Source organism: Agelaius phoeniceus, chromosome 3 (genome assembly GCF_051311805.1).
Source record: "Agelaius phoeniceus isolate bAgePho1 chromosome 3, bAgePho1.hap1, whole genome shotgun sequence".
In the NCBI taxonomy this organism is placed as follows: Eukaryota; Metazoa; Chordata; class Aves; order Passeriformes; family Icteridae; genus Agelaius; species Agelaius phoeniceus.
The window spans coordinates 111,436,484-111,453,464 of NC_135267.1; the positions used below are offsets into that span (position 1 = coordinate 111,436,484).

The window sequence follows — 16,981 nt, forward strand, 5'->3', positions numbered from 1 at the left end:
TAATTCTTCCAGAGTCCCTGCAAGGCTCTCCTCCCAGCCAGCTGTGCTTGTACCTGCTCTGTTGAAAAAAAAAGCTGGGCCTGCACCTCATTCCCTTTATTAACTTTGTTCCCATTAAGCATGTTCCTCGTGTGCTACAGAGGTGACAAACCACACATAACTGTGCTTAAAACGTGGCACTCTACATTTTGCAACCAGCCCTCTGCTCATCCAAGGTCCCAGTGGCCACTGCATTCCGTGCTTACCACTACTAACACGGCTTGGATGAAAATATTTCAATTACAATGATGACATAAAGGCCTGTTACCAGTTCAGAGCTGCAGGAGCCCTGACTGGTAACTCATTCTGCAGGGCACACTGAGATCTAACCACTGAGAGGCTCCTTATGAAAGAGTTCTGTATTGTGACACCTGGGCACAAGGTTTTCCACCAGCAAATTAACGGGGCATGATTCCCCCCAAATATACTTTCTCTGAAAGTAGCCATACAGTTCCCTCCTCAATCCTGAGAGATAAAGGGACAGAAATTGCCCAGGTCTAATTGAAAGCCACCTTCCCAGTGCCCCAGAGCAGAGATGCTGAGCTCCTCTCTCCTGAGGGCACTGGGGAGAGCAAGAAGCCATGCTAGGACCACAGCGAGCCACTCAGCCAGGATCCACACTATCTCCACTGTGAAATCCAGGTGGAGCTCACAGGGATCCAGCCAAACTCCAGATCCCAAGGTGGTGCAGCCAGGACAGCTGGGCAATGAGATTCTCCCACCATAAATGAAGAGGAGCTGCTGGCAGGGGGATGCTGGGCCAGCTACACCTTCCTATCCTGTACCCAGACATGTAGGAAAGGCATGGACTTGCCCACAAGGTTTGTGAGTTTATTTTATGAATTATATCCATTGAATGCTGTTGGTATTCACTTATATCTTAAAATTTTATAGTTAAAAAAAACCCCAAAAAAGCAAAAGAGAGAGGGTTATAAAGGTTTTTGAACTGGTACTATTATGCCTTAGTCATTGTACACAAACAGACTTGCAGTGTCTCCAGTTTAACAGCCATGTTAAATGTATATTTAACATTCCTACACTTGTTGCCACTCCTCTCCCCAAACACAAGGATATTCTAAAGCCAGAAATGTCACTAGAAGAGTTCACATGCCATGTGAGATCTGCTCCACAGTGCACCTGGAGACAAGGAACAGGTCAAGCTCCATCACAGCAGTACCCAGGTGAAGGTACAACTGGGAATCTCCTGGGATAATGCCATACTCCAAACCATTCAGAACCTGAAGGTGCCAGCCTCTGCAATTCCCAGCTTTGAACCTAAATTGCCAGAGACAGGAGAAGGGGAGATAATGCCAGACTCTTTCTAAATGAGAATATGCCACAAAATTGTTTACATACAGTCTAGAACAAAATTATTTGCGCTGCCATTCATGGGGTGTGATTCCCACCCCGTGGAACAACTGCAGTGACACTAAGGTGGCATTGTGTGCTCAGGAGACCAGCCTCGCTGAGCTGCTGCTGAGCAGCACACAGATAGAGGGATTCCTGGAATTATATGGAATATAAATGCACATGCCAAATGAATTTGTTGCTAAAAGAAGCTCAATTAATTTAGTTTTAACTGAATCACAGCCAGTGGAACGACATCTCAGAAAGGGGCACCTCTGTGCCTTGGATATAACTGATGGACTGTCAAAGCTCACTCATTAAGGAACAAGTCTTTTCAATTTATAAATATATTTTATCACCTACTAAATGTTACCAAACCCTGTCAGTTTGATAAGAGTATGATGATCTGGCAGCTACAAGCTGAACAAAATACAATTACACAAAGTAATTTTGCCCCTTCTAGTTTATTACAGACCTTTTCATTATTTCTGGGTCTAACACTAAATGGCTCAGTTTCAGGTCTATTATAGGTCTATATATTACATTTATTACAATCAGGGACAAGTAACTGGGGCTTATTATCACATCCATTATGAGTGACACCATTTGCAAGATGCTTAACACGAAACAGACTTGTTGCTGTGGTGAGACAAGCTGGGAAATTGCTCAATGTTAGAGGGCAGGAAGGAAGAACAAATCAGAGAAAGACAAGCAAGAAACAGCAGGGATTTCCCGACTTTAAACTAAAACAAATGTAAGGAGGACAGAGGTTTAAAATTATCACCTGACACATCTGCGGATATTCCAAAGCAGGGACTGAGCATGGGCGGGCACGGGGCTGTGGGTGGCACAGAAACACCTCCCAGGGCTGACCAAGGGCTCAGTGAGGGCTCCGTTTTTAGTGTCCCTTTCCCTGCTGTACCTGTGCCCCCAGCAGGTTCCTCTGGCCACCCTGGCCATGCTGACCAGTGGCTGGCACAGCACAGCAACACCTGGCACTGCCTCCAGCCAGGCCCTGCAGCAGCTGAGGCCAGAGCACCCTGCCAGGTGGCTGCACTTCAATGACACTGACTGTCATTGCAGGGTTAACAAGGAGCACGGGGAAATCTTTTATTCATATAACACAGAATGCCTTCTGTTGATCTTTGAATAATGTTGCTTAAAATCCATTAAATGAACATACCCTTCCAACAGACAGCCCACAACAGGTAGAGCAGCACGCACTCACTGCCGGCTGCCTCAGCCAAACGGCATCCCCAAAAGCAAATTAGTAAGTCAGCATTTATAATAACATTTTTTTTCCCCCTGAAAGTGACCTCCCAGTAGGGAAACTGGATTCCACTTCCACAGCACAGCTCAGCCAGTGTGTACGCTGTGATGGCTCCCCATTTTCCCAGAGGAGTAAATTAAAATTCTGGTGCATATTTATTAAATCTGGGTTTTTTACATTTATGAGGTGGGATGTGTGAGTGGAAAGGGAGCAAAACTGAAAATATAAGTGACTCCTTCACAAAAAGGCAAGTCAATGCATTGGTTTCACTGCTGATAACTTCCTCTAAATGTTCTACTGTTTCTGAAAAAATTTTCCTGTAAGTTTCTAGTAACTCAGGGGGGCCATGAAGTCTTATCCTTACAGTTAATTACAGGATAAGTTCCTGAGTGAGCGGTGCAATACACTATTAAACAACCAAGTTCTAAATCCAAGCACAAGAGAAATGATGGTGGAAGTGAGAGAGGGCAGTGGGGAGGGCTGCTTGGCTGGCTGCACACCTGAGCTGACAGCCTGCTTCAGCACCCAGGACTGACCAGGTTCAAACCAGCTCTGGAAAGGAGCGAGAATGAGACCAGAAACCAGACTATGATATACAGGTACATATTGTATACAGCTATTAACTCACAGGGGAAGGGGAATGGAAGTGCTGAACCCCAGAACAGTGTAAAAGAAAATCTCCTGACTATTGGAATAAATATGGCAGAAACAAGAAGCGACAAATCACAAGGTAGTCTCAAAGAAAAGCTGAGATGATGCTGGAGCCCTCCCAGTTGGGGGCATTCTGGATATTCAGGCTAAAAGCTGCTGAAGAGCAGTGCAGGAGCAGAGCAGGCTGGGGCTGGGCTCAGGAAGCTGCATGTCACCAAGTGGGATGTGCAGTGGCCTGTGCCCGTGTGAGACCCCCAGGTGCTCACAAGGTTGGGGGTCACACAGATACACCAGGGAAGAGCATCAGTGAGCAACTGTGCTGGGCAAGCACTGGAGCTCTGTACTCCTGCACCCCCGAGGTGTCTGGGTTATGGAGCACCCACTTCCACCCCGATGAGATTACGGCCGACTCGCAGAGCGGCAGCACTTTGTTAAAATGGACAATTAATCTGATTTGAGATGGCAAATGAGCGAGGCAGTGCTGCTGCACAGACAGCTGTGATGGGAGGGGGGGAATCCTGCAGGAAAGTCACCGGTCCCTGCAAGCCAGCGCAGGCAGGAGAGGTGGATGGCAACTGGTGACATGTGAGCTGCTCCAGTCATTTTTCCAAGGCTACCAAAAACCTGCCCCGGAGCCCCCGGCGACAGCCACTCTGCTCCACACAGCCCCTTCCATCTGCTTCCTGCCAGGCCCTTGTGACACATCTCATTCTGCAGCCAGCACAGAGGCGCTCCTTTGTGAGGGCACCACAAATCACAGCACAGGCCGACCCTTCCCCGGCACGTGCCTCCAAGCACCGTCTGCAGCTCCACACAGCACAGAAAGGACCCCGAGGCAGCGTGTGTGCCCAGCAGCTCCCTCCTGCTGCCCAGGTGGCACAGCCTCCACACAGACCCAGCCCGAGCACAAACCTGGGAAGCTCATCGCTTCCTCAGTGTTCTCACTGCTGCTTGCAGCCAGTGCCCTTTAAGCTCAACTTCTGAAGCTCTTTGACATCCTTAACTGCTGAGTCATGTTGGGTATAAAAGGAGATCCTGAGCATCCCAGAGAGAAGGCACAGGATGAATTTTTAATGAAGCATCAAAGTTGGTGGAAGAGGAGAAGGGGGGGATATGCAGGGACAGCGACCCGGGGAAGAAGCTACACAGCAGGAACACTGCATGCTGCTGTCAGGTTTTCCTGTATTCAAAGTTTTATTCCAGGTTTTGTTTAACTTACTGTCTCAAATTTCACCCAGTTTGAAAAGAAAGGCTTTTATCATTCAAATACCAACTAATCCGTCTTTTGCTGGACACAACCAGCGCTCACTCACTCCTGCCCAGTTACACACTGTCCCTTCCCATACTTCCATTCTGAGGAACTCAGGAAATCATTTCTTCCCAGTCAATTACAAAAGGAGAATTGCTGTCTTTTGGCATAAGAAAGGCTGTTCATAGCTGCTCATTCTCCACACACCTTTGTCACTGTGACTGTCACCACTCAAATCAGGCCCCTGCCACATCAGCTCAAGCTGGCCCTGTGAGCAGCCTGCAGGATTTCATCCATTAGCTGGAAAATGCCCACTGCAACCCAAGATGAGCCCATCCAAATAATTTCACTTGCCAAATAACTTTGGAAATACATGACAGCCTTGTCTTTGAGTGTGATTTCAGAGCCTACAGCGAGCGCCTCTTGCACTGCCAAGCTTTCAGTTTGGGCTTGCGGCGTGTGACTCGGTGTAACAGCAGGAACACTGGCACACAGAAGTGGGATATTGGATATTAAATATTTGGCTGGTTTTGGCAACACCTCTCCTCCGTGCCTGCCCTGGTGTTTATCTGTGCAGGCACACTGCTATCTGATCCCCTGGACAATGCCAGCAGTCTCCCTGCAGATGCTGCTACCTTGCAAGGTTGGGCTCTGGGGCGTTAGAATCTGCCTCTCTGAGGCAGACACTGCTCCGCAGCCCGAAACAATGCCCAGCACTTCGCCATGAAAAGAGAGAAAGTGAACATTAGCACATCAAAGGCCCCTTTCTGAAAGAGGAAAAATTGCACGATGCACACTTTAATCTTTCTGACAATCTATGCATAGCCTGAGCTGAATTCTATTTTTCACACAAATGGGAATGCTCCATACGAGCACTTCTGTACCAACAGCAACAAGAACAGAGAAACACGAGCTAGCACAGACTTTGAACTTTTAAAATATGGATTAACATGCAATAATATTTAACAGCTGATAGAACAACATCCCTCTTATCTCTCTTAATAAACCCAAATAACATGAAACATTTTAAAGGCAACCTACAGAAAGGCTGCTAAAATATTTTAATCCAAGAATAAAAATAAGTTAGTATTAAACTAAATACAGGCAATATTAAAATCTTAATGTAAATGCCTATTGTATAAAATCAGTTACCTGACAGAGAACAGCCTTAAGTGTAATTCCCTTAATTAGCCCTTCCATTTAGCTAACTAAAGATGGAATGCAACCCCTGCTTACAGATTTAAAAGAAAATATTGCTAAAACACGCATGCAACATCTAAACTCATTCTGTTGCATTAAAGCACAGATTTGTGCCTGTAGGTGTCCTTGCAGCAGGAATCGCATCCATCAGCCCCGAGAAGTAAACACTGGGGACATCTCTGCATATCCAGAAAACCAGAGCACAGGCAACAGCAGGATCCCACCAGAGAGGGGCAAGAGGTCCCTGCTCTCATTCCTTCACCTGGATGCCCTATTTGCTGCTCAAACCTCACCAAGATTGCCTGCACATTTTTTCATCTGAGAATGTGTTAAACAGAGTGCAAAGGCTTGTGGAGAGCAGGAGAGGGACTGCCCAGGAAGAACATCCCAGTTTTCTTCATCTATACAGAAGTGCACCCCCTAAATATCAGCTGTAATGGAGTGGTATGATTTACAAACACACCTTAGTAAATGCACACGCTGAATGGATTTGTTTCTGACTAAATCTCAGCCAGAGGAACAACATGTTGGAATAACTTCCACAAGATCCCAGCCTTGGACTTGCAGAACATCAGCAATGGGGAGGAGGTGGCACCATGACTGAGCCCCAAACACCTGACACTGCACACAAGCCAGCACATTTCTGGACAAAACACCTGCACTTCCCAAAATGCTTGAGAAAGAAATCCATTTTTCTTGCATATCTGCCAGTAACTTAAAATGCTTCAGTCCTAAAAAGGAGCACACATGGATTTGCCAAGCAGACTGTTTGAAATGTGGGATCAGTGGTGAGATGAGGATCTGGCACACAGAAATATTGGAAGGGGAATTAAAAGTAGCTGTTGTGGAAATCTCTCCACAGAGAAGCCTGCCTGTGCCTTGGACACCCACCGTGCCACAGACCAGCACACTGAAGTACCACAGAACCAGGGGCTCTCTGCACTTGTTTCACAAAAATTATCTGCAATTTACAGGGTCTGCATTGCTAAACATGGCCCCAGGCCCAAGACCTTTATTTCCCTTCATATTTTGCTCCTTCAGGATACAGCCTTGCTCAAAGCACTGGCTAAAACACATACTGGGGGAGGAAAGAATGGCTGGACTGGACAGATGGTTGGCCTTTGGATGCTGAAAGGGATTTTGAGGGAGTTGAGCAGTATGACTTAATTCTTGTCCTGAATATTGAAGGTAAACACAGATCAATCCAAATGAGGCAGAGCAGAGCTACAGCCCTGCACTACAGTCCTGTGTGTAAAAACCAGCAGCAGATCACAAATGCAACAATGCACAAAAGCCCCAACATTTTCTTTAAACTCCTGCCACTGGAAATGCTGCCTCTCTTGTCTGCTCAGCAAACAGAAATCGAATGAATTTTTTCAAATGCAATGATTTATTCTCTGCACACAGATCACTGACTCAGCACGTTACTGCACCGTCAGAATGCACAAAGGTGAAGCAGAGAAACTCTCAGAAATTTGGGTCTTGCTGATTTCTCCCAGTCCTGGACCACAGCAGTCTCTCTGACAACTCCAGCAGCAGCGCTGGATTCTGCTCCATTCTAACAATCTCCTTGTAGTGAATGCTACATAAAACTAGCAAAGCTGTCTCGGGCCTGATGCTCAAAATGTAACAAAAGGATGAAATATGAGGGCAGGAAAATGTGTGTCTGTAGGTATCATGTTTCTAATGTTCTTCCAGTAAGTACTACCATGAAAAATGAAACATTTGGTTTACTGATGTCTGTGTAGTCTCTTTAGCAATATAAAGGAAGATTCAAACCCCTTGGTTTGGGCAGTAAAGAACACAGGAGACCCTATGAGGCATTTGTTTGCAAACTCCAGTTTCACAGATACTGTAATTGATGCACAAAGTGAGAACAGAAAGTAAAATCTCTCCACTTTGCTTTCTGAGATCCTGGGACTTTGTGTGTTGACTTTTGGGATTCCAAACTGCACGTTGCTGTGGCATTTGAAACAAACGGAAATGCTGGCATGCAAATCCTATTCAGCAACTTGAGAATACTGAGGGCTTTTACAAGGCAAAGAACACGTTAAAAGTTCATTAATTAACCAGTGCTTGGGAACAGATGGAATGGCTATCTGGGCTCTAATTACTGCAAGTTGGGACAGAGGTTCACAGACCTTAATGAGGTTCAATAAAATGAATGATTACACATCAATCACAATTAGAGAAACCTGTAAGATGAGCTGAATTATCATGGCAACAAGTCATAAAACATGGGAGCACAAAACCCAACAGGTTCTGCAAAAGCCTAGAAAGGAAAGGTTTCTGAATTCAAACAGTTCTCCTGGACTGGAACAATCCCTCTCTCCTGTCAGGCTCAGGGAGTTAACGATGAGGGTTGTGCTCTCCCTTGATTACTCAGCCTGGCACATGTGGGTGTAACTGCTGTTCTTACAACTTGAAACCTTCAGATAATACAGACTTGTATTTAACAGTTAAGGACAGAAAAATCTTCCATTTCTTACCACCAGAGCTGCCTGTGGGAAAAGGTGTTTTCAGGGCATCACATTCCCCAGCTTTGAGAGAGGCTGGCAGTAGGGAGAGGAAGGTGGTGGGCTGGACACAGAAATTCAGAGTGCAGAGCCCTGTTCACTTATGATCTGGGGACTGTGTGAGCATCAGCCTCAGGGCTTGTTCTCCAAAGTGCTCTGGGTCTCTGTAATCCTGCCTGCCCTGCCACACTGCCTGAAGGGTGCCAGTCTGGCAAGCACAGTCCTCACAAGCCCCCTTTCAATACCAAGAAGCCAGTCAGGGTCATAGGGATGGCACAAGTTCAGGAAAGAGCTTTCAGAAACACAGAAAAGCAAAGGCCTGGGAGCTTGAGCTCTCTCCCTAAGCTGCAATGGATTCAATGTCACAGCACATTTTTGGTTTCAAGGCTTTGCAGGACTGAGACAAGACTGAGCTAACCCCAAGTTTGTTACCCAGGTGACACTAAGACTTCAGAGAAATAACTGCTCCCCAAACAATCCTTCAGGGGTTCCCAGCTGGAAGGTGTGCAGGGGAAGGCCTGTTTTACTTCAGGAAGCCACAAACCAAAGACCAGCAAGGTAACAGTAATCTACACTGTCTCATGGGTGAAAATCAGCCAGGTGGCTGACCCTAAAGAGGTGCCATAAATGCAGCTGGTCAGCACAAGTTACAGAGACCAACGCCATACGTTCTCCAAAAAACGCCAATTCAGAGAAGTACTAAAACCCAGAAAATTACCTGAGACTTCGTTTAACAGGAAATACTGTACATGCACTAGATTGTTACTAAACATTAGGTTTAAGAAATCCTCAAAAGCCATCTGCTCCTGTTTATACAGTAGAACCTGACAGTTAAAAGCACTGGGAAATACACACAATTATGATGCTGAGGAAAAAAACCCCATAAACTGAATATGCCAGCCAGAAAGCTACTTTTTGTAGCAGGTTTTCTCATATTCCTCTCACTTGATGTCACCATGTTCATGTCCACAGTAACAGAATGGCTTTCAAAGCTTTTCAAATGCAGGTGGAGGGGAAGCCTTCCCTCTCTAAAGGGCAATGTAGGATTATGGTGCTGCCCCTCAAAGTATCTTTTATACAGCAGGCACAAAAATTTCTGTGCCTGCCTCATTTTGGTATCAGCTGCACAGAGCCAGTCAGGCTGGAAGGGAGTCAGATCTGTCTCACCTCCTCAAAGCATGGCCAGCACTCAACTCAGCCACTCATTTTCAAAGCAGAGAAACAAAGTCATAAAGAAAACACAAATCTAAGCCGAAAAATGTTTTTCCCGTTTAGAAAGTTATTCCTTAACTTTTCATTAAGCAGTATCAGCATGCATGCCTGATGAGAACCACACACTGAAGTCAGGGTCTCTTCAAAAGAGAAGTTTGAAACATGACATAAACCTGTACTGGTGACTGCATGTTTGTGTTACCACCAGTCCCTGGAGTGCTGGGAAGTACCCATGGAAATGCCCACACGTGGATCTGCTCTCCTGCAGCCTTTGAGCCTTGCCCCGCTGTTTCTGGGACAAGGGAGCAGCCCTGCTGGATGGAAAGTGCCTTTCCAAAGCCAGCACCTGGGCTTTTGCCCTGGCTAGGACACAGCACATCCCACCACAGGCCACCGTGAAGCCTCCCAGGAGCCCTCAAACCATTCCCTAGGAAAGTCGCTTCCTAAATCCCTGCCGGCAGGAGCCTTCACCTGCTGCAGCGCTGCCCGCAGGGACCCTGTAACAAGTGGCTCCTGGGGAGCCTGAGCACCAAGCCTGGCCACCTCGGAGCCTGGCCACAGGTCCCTTTGTTCCTTTGTTCCGCCGGAGGGAGCGGGAGCGGGCGCTTCCCGCACTCCTGCCTCCCGCACGCTTTTTGTCTCGGAGCGCTCTGCGCCAGCCTTTTCACGACCTACATAATTCCACAAAAAGCAACGAGGATCTGCTTCAGTTTTCCCCGAATTTCGCTGTTTAATTTGATGATTGCACTGCAAGAACTGAGAGGCAGCCTTTTAATCTAAACGACTCGGGGTAATTTAACTTGATTTTATTAAAACATCCGAACGATCGCCATACGTTCTGCACAAAGGAATTAGACTGGGAGGTTAAGAATCAGTATCAGGGATACCAGCAGCTCCCTCTAGTTGGAAAGTGCATTATTATTGTCCCTGAAGAGCCAGTAAACAGCAAAGATCCCCAAATACTGCAAACTGCTTACACCAAGTGGCTTGGGAACTTGTGCTGGAATACGTAATCCTTGTAGGTCCACTGGCTACAATGCTTGGATTCCCTCCTCTTAAATGAAAATAACCTTTTATTATCTATGGTGGCGATTTCAGGTTATTTTTTTAATACGTTAACTACTGAAAAATTAAAAAACCCCAGCATTTGACAACGAATCCACTTTGGAACAAAAAACCTGCCGCACGTTATAGTGGCAATTTGCAAACTGGCTTTCACAGAAATTTAAAATACGCGTTAGAGCGTGCATATGCTTTAAATAAATATAGGGTTTCAGATATTGATCCAGAAGCCACCTCCTTACATTTCCATGGCTTTGAAACTAAAGAAGAGGCTTTTTAGCCTGAGGGGTTAAAAGTGTGGGTGTGGAAGTGGGCTTTTGTTGGAAAAATTAGCAATGCTATGAGTCATTGTGCATTAGCGGCAGAATAGTTTTGCATCTTGTATGAATCCAGACACCATATGCCATGCGAGGCCGGCCGGCGCTGCGGTGCCACGTGGGCATCCCCAGCGGAAAGGCTGTTGGAGCGCAGCGGCGGCCGCGCAGCGCGGCCAGCCCGGCCCGCCGGACATTGTCGGGAGCAGCAGGAACAGCTGGTAAGCCAGCAGAGCCCCGCTCGCCCGGCCCGCATGCTAATGAGCCGGCCCGGCCGCACAAAGCCCCGCGCCCGGGGGAGCGACCCCGGGGCCCGCGGGAGCCCTGCGAGGGCTCGGCCCGCGCCCCCGCCGCCCGCTCCGACTGCGGCACGGCCGGCCCCGCTCCGCACCCGCAGCCCAGCCGCAGAAACACAACGCGCTCCGCTGTTCGCCGGCCTGCCTGCGACAAAACCCGAGCGGGAATTCACAGCGAAGTTCCTGAAAGACACAATGCAGCTTTAGCTACGCGCATCCCTTCAAAGTTAATGGGGGGGAAACGGCAAAAATTGCTTTGCAAAGACACAGAGTGCGAAGCCCTCGCACACAGGCAAGAACCGCCACAAGATGGGATGAAGTAGTTGTTAGCAACTCGAATATACCAATTTTGCTTCTGTCAAAAAACCAAAGAATGAGCAAGTGCCTCTCACGAAACACAAATTAGGGGCTCTTTGTGTAACCCAGGAGAAAACATAAAGCACCGTGGCAGGACAGGTGTTTGCACCTCTGTGTACACCACACCTTCTCTCGGAAGGGATATTTACTGCTCATAAACAAAGCCCTGTACCTCATTGTGTGCCCCTGCAAGCTGCCTGCAAGGCATCCCCATGCCGGGCTGCTGGGAAGGGCCTCGGCAGGGCACGGTTACACCACGCAAACCACACCATTTCCAGCAAGATCAGAACTTCCCAGTCTCCGGCAGGGCATAAAGAGGCATGGCTGTGTGGTTTAGGACCCTTGTTTGCAACCAGCACACACATACTAGTATGCATGTCATTTAGAAATACAACATTGAGTTTGTTTTGTTGGGTTTTTTCCCCCTGACACAGTGAACTCACTTTTCATTTAAAAACACATTACATTCTCGATGTCACTCCAGGTTTGTTTTTGGAACTCTCCATGATATCAGCCAGCAAAGAAGAGCCTCTACTACTGCTGGGGTTTATTTGGTGCTACTGCCCAGAGATCAGCAGTTTAAAACTCCGTGTCAGAATCAGCCTGGGACTTTCTCAACAGCCCTCAGCAAACTTGGCAGCTCCCAGCCGTGGGGGAGGACAGTGGTGCCTCACGTTATAGTGACAAAATAAACTGCACCATTGCCCCCCTGGCTGCTCCCTGCTACCCCAGCAATGCGGGCACAAGCTGTGTGTCTAACAAGGGCCTGCCAGCAGGCTCAGGAATGGACACGAAACAGAAAATAGAGAAATGTGATCCCATTGTGTGCGCACGGTGCAGCAGCATGTGGAGTTTAGACCTGCAGAAGCATTTCATACTCTTTAGATATGCACCGAGGGGACGCAGTGGATTCTCTGCGAGTCCATGAAGAGCTCTATGAATGAGAGCTGAGGAGCCGCCTCCACAATCCCATGTAATGCCACCTAAAAGCTTTGCCTCGCATGACTTATTACAGGCTGGAGCAGATTAGAGGCATCGATCGCTGCCTGGAGAAGGTTCTGGCTGTGAGGAGGGAAGGCAGAGGACACAGCCGGCCTGGCCATTGATCTGCTGCAGCAGGGGCTGTGCAAGATGAAGGGCAGAGCTGCCAGTGCCTCGGGTCTGGGCATCCCTGGCCAAGGGCAGGGAGAGGGACCTGCTGCTGCCCACAGACACTGGCCACTGACAGGCACTCGTGCCAGCCAGGGCCGGCCGCTTGCAGCACACCGTCAGGTGCCATGTCACATAAATTGTCACAGCTCCTGTGACACATGCTTTAGAATTTCATAGCCATTCCTATCAGCATCGATATAGCTGGAGGGCACCACTTCTTTGGATGAAATAAAGGGGACAAACTGTGAACCCTCTCTGAAAGGAATAACAGGCTTTCCATCTCATTTCCCCGGCAGGATCAAACACTGCCTTGTACCCACAGCAGAGCTCCAAATGCCAGTGCCACGAAACACACACTGAGAGGGACACAAAACGTGTCTGACACCACACAAGCCTCCAGAACATCTGACAGCCATTCACACAATTAAGTCCATCACAGCAAATACCTTTCTTTCACAGATAAAGCAGGTAAGCAGATTGGGCACTCTCTATTAGGTTAATCAGAAATTGGCTTAAGCCAAGAAAGGGATTTAATTCAGAATTTGAAGCTGATGTTCTTGGCTTAATCTTCTTGGTTCCAGATATTAACACATCCAGGATATATTAGTATGTCAATATCTGGAAGAGTTGTAATGAATTAAAGTTATGAATGTCTTTTTAGTTATGTGTTTAAATGGAGTTTTGGCTTTACCCCAGTGAAGTGCTGGCTGGCACAGGTCAGGCAGCACACCACTGCCACTACAGTGGAGAAAACAGTGACAGAATTACTCATGTATCAAATTACTTCTCCCGGGTACGGGCTGTGTTTTCCTCAGGTCCACAAAGAGGAGTGCAAACTGTGAGCTGGGAAATGGTGACATCCAGTGCTCAGATATTACATAAGGAGCTCTCATCCCCACCATGCTCATTCGTGCTTGTCCCGATGCACAGACACCTCCAGAGCCTGATGTATCACAGCAAAGTGGAGTGCAGGAGTCAACAGGCAGCATGAGGTGAAACCCCTCTGCTGCCCATAAGAACAAACAACTCATCCCAAGAGTGAGATTGTGCACAGAGATAATTTTATAATCAGTGCCTTAATAAACCCCAACAAGAGCTAGCTCCCTATTTACCCATTCACAGGAAGTACATGAAGTAGCTTGAATTGCTAAGGACACAACTTGAAGACTACCAGAAGTCACTGAAAAACACACACAGGGAAGAAGCCCACTGGTGCTGGCACACAGGACACATTCCATCCTCCCCAAGGCAGATTACAAAGAGCTCCTCAAAGCTGAGGTAACTCAGACACAATGGGGTATTTCCTACTTTTCTCTAAACTCACTTAGCATCCCAGTCAGGAAGGACTGAGCGTACAAGAGTTATTTGAAATGGTGGAGGAAATACAAAAACAAAGTGGTGAGATACTCAAAATAACTCTGAAACAATTTTTAAATTTAACCAATTCAATCCAAGGAGAAAAGGAATGACTCCATTTGGAAAGATAACGTGGGCAGTGAGAATTGCATTTCCCTGGGCATTCTAGGAGGAGCTTTTTGCTCAGACATCACTATCTCCAAATCCCAGTGTCTTTCTGGAGACCAGGACTGAATTATGGGCCAACCAAAAGGCCTGATACCTGCCAAACTAGCTACATTTTCATGTCTGAAGGCTGACTAGCACCTGAGCTTAGGAACTGTCAGCTTAGACAGCAGCTGCCAATCTTCAATCAGCAGAGTGTAATACTTCAATCCAAACCCTGTTTCCCCCCAGTATTTATCCTCAGACAAGAGCAGCTCCCAGAGAGGAGCTCTGCTGCAGCTGAGTGCCATGGCACTCCAGATCACACAAGTGTTCAGAAATCCTTCCCAGCACACAGCTTGTTTCACACAAGCTGGAAGAACGTTCAGAGATGCACTTTTGCAGCCCCACTCTCACCAGTTTTTGAAAAATTCAGTATTGCTAGAAACACAACAGACCCTTGCTTAGTTATGACATGTAATTAATTGTTTGCAAGAGAGGTTGTTCCTCTTCCCACAGCACATACAAAAGAGGCTTGGATGCACTCAAAAACCTGCATAAATATATTCCTTTCAATACAACAATTATAGTTAAATATTATTTTTTGTTTTTGTAAAATTGAAGTAATCTTATTACTTATGATTTCTGTAAGTCCCAGTCACATTAAAAGTCAGACACTGCCTGAAAAAAGCAGCCTGGAGAGGCTGCTGGAGCACATTGCCTCATGCTCAGCAGTTACTCAAGGATGGCAAGAGTCCCAATTAGCAGGGGCTGCAGCCACTCAGCCTCTCTGCTCCATGGCACCAAGGAGGAATAAAATGGGAATTTGGAACATAAACTGATGCACAATCATCCCCGCCCATGGAAGCACTGCGGCAGTGGCAGAGACAGCGCTGTTCCAAAGACAACTGAGCTGTGCATGCAGCACCCTGGGAGTGCCATCATGTGCCCTTCCATGGACACAAAGAACCTGTAGCAGAACAACTAATCTGAAGTTTAAATATAAGAGTTTATATAAGTTTAATAATATATTTTAACGAATCTCTTGCCCTAATGAATTCCTTAAAACCAAAAGCGTTACATAAACGTAAAAAAAGAGATTAAAAAAAATCTGATGTGGTCTGCCGTAGTTACCTTCCTAATTTTCAAAGAGATTTCCAAGAGAAATCTGTATTTGGGCACGGCAGTGGAATTTGTGTCATCATGACCAAGCGGCTGCGGGCAGCGAGATGCTCCCGCGGCTCTGCGGTCCCGGTCCCCATGGAAACCAGACTCTGATATTGTCCTCCGCTCGATGGAGCACCAAGTCGGGAGCCTTTTGTGCCTGATGAGATTTCTTCCACAACCTTCCAGCAACAGACCCTACAGCTTCCTCCTGACTCTTTCCTAATTGAGATGCAAATTAATCTCTGTGGCTGATTACACTTCCCTTACAGCCCCTGACAAGTGCAGCTGTAGCCGGAGTTTACAGACTTTCCAACAAGTGACTTCAGCTGTCACTGCTGGCAAGATGCTGCCCCGGCTTCCCAGCACCACCAGGGCAGAACAGGGATGAGTCTCTGCAGGTTCTTCACACCCTGCCACTGCTCCAGCACGGATGCAGCACCTCATCCCCACAGAACCACTGACACCAGCTGAAGTGTTTGATCTGTTTGTAACCACACCGGAGTCCAAACATCTTCAGCTATGGACCCTTAGCAGGGATGTTGCCTTTTAACATGACCCATGAGCCAAAGAGGAGCTGCAGATCCTCCTTAGATCTGCCTCACTCCAGCCTGCAGTCCTTATCCCAACTGCAGGTATGACTGGTGTGTGCCAAACATCATCCCTCACTTTGCCAGGGACATTGCTTTCTATTTCTCCCTCTCACTGATATTTTTTGAATTATTTCCATCTCCAGTCTGATAATGGCACTTCCATTTACTGTTTGCACTGCTGGGTCTGCTTGCCTCATGTCCTGCTCACAGCAGCTGGCACTGCAAACACTGGACCTGGATCACTCACCCTTTGGGAGCTGCATTGGACAGGCCCAACATCACCTTTACACATCTACACACTCACATTCCAGCTGCTGGCTGTAGTGCATCTCAGTGTCTGCACTATCTAGGTAATGAATTACAGATAGCTTTCTCTCCTGCTCCAGTGTGGCCCCAAAGGGATCTGCCCACCACATCCCCTTTGTGCCATTTCAGGAGTTTCTCAATCCATTTTCATTTATCAGACAGACAAGTGGCAGTTGATTCACTATGGACAGCACAGGTGCAAAAGCAGACGCAGAAAAAGGCGGACAAGAATGTGGGGACAGATGCTGCCTCAGACCTGTGCAGAGCAGTGCCCTGTGCCGCAGTGTCTGTGCAGCTCTGTCCCCCCAGGGATGCACAGGGACCCTCAGGGACACCCCCTTGGACAGCAGGAGCACGGCCAGCTGGTGAGTGCTGCTCACTCACAAAATGCTCAATGCCAAAACATGGGAGGACTCCAGCTGGGAGTGAGGGGATGGGACAGCTTCGCTCTTGTAACTGCTGCTACTTATGTCCATTTTAATACACTGTTACTTTAGTATTGAACGCTGAGAAACAGACAGGTTAAGCTAAATTCTGCACAGCACAGTTTCAGGAATTTGCTACATTTCTCTCAAGAAACAGAAGAAAACAGAGCCAGCCTTGACTCACCTGTCAGGCATTGCCACAGTTTGCACAACCACCACCATTTGCTTTACAATGAGTAAACAATTAGTTATTAACACAAATCTATTTAACTGCAATGATACTTTTAATTTCTGATTACTTTTGCAAAGTATACTGGTTAAATTTTAT

The 16,981-nt window shown here is 47.2% G+C and overlaps 1 protein-coding gene across 4 annotated transcripts in view; it reads right to left on the reverse strand.

Moving 5' to 3' along the window:
* Positions 1-16,981, reverse strand: part of RALGAPA2 (Ral GTPase activating protein catalytic subunit alpha 2) — a 92,306-nt gene that overhangs the window by 15,996 nt on the left and 59,329 nt on the right. The window lies entirely within an intron of this gene.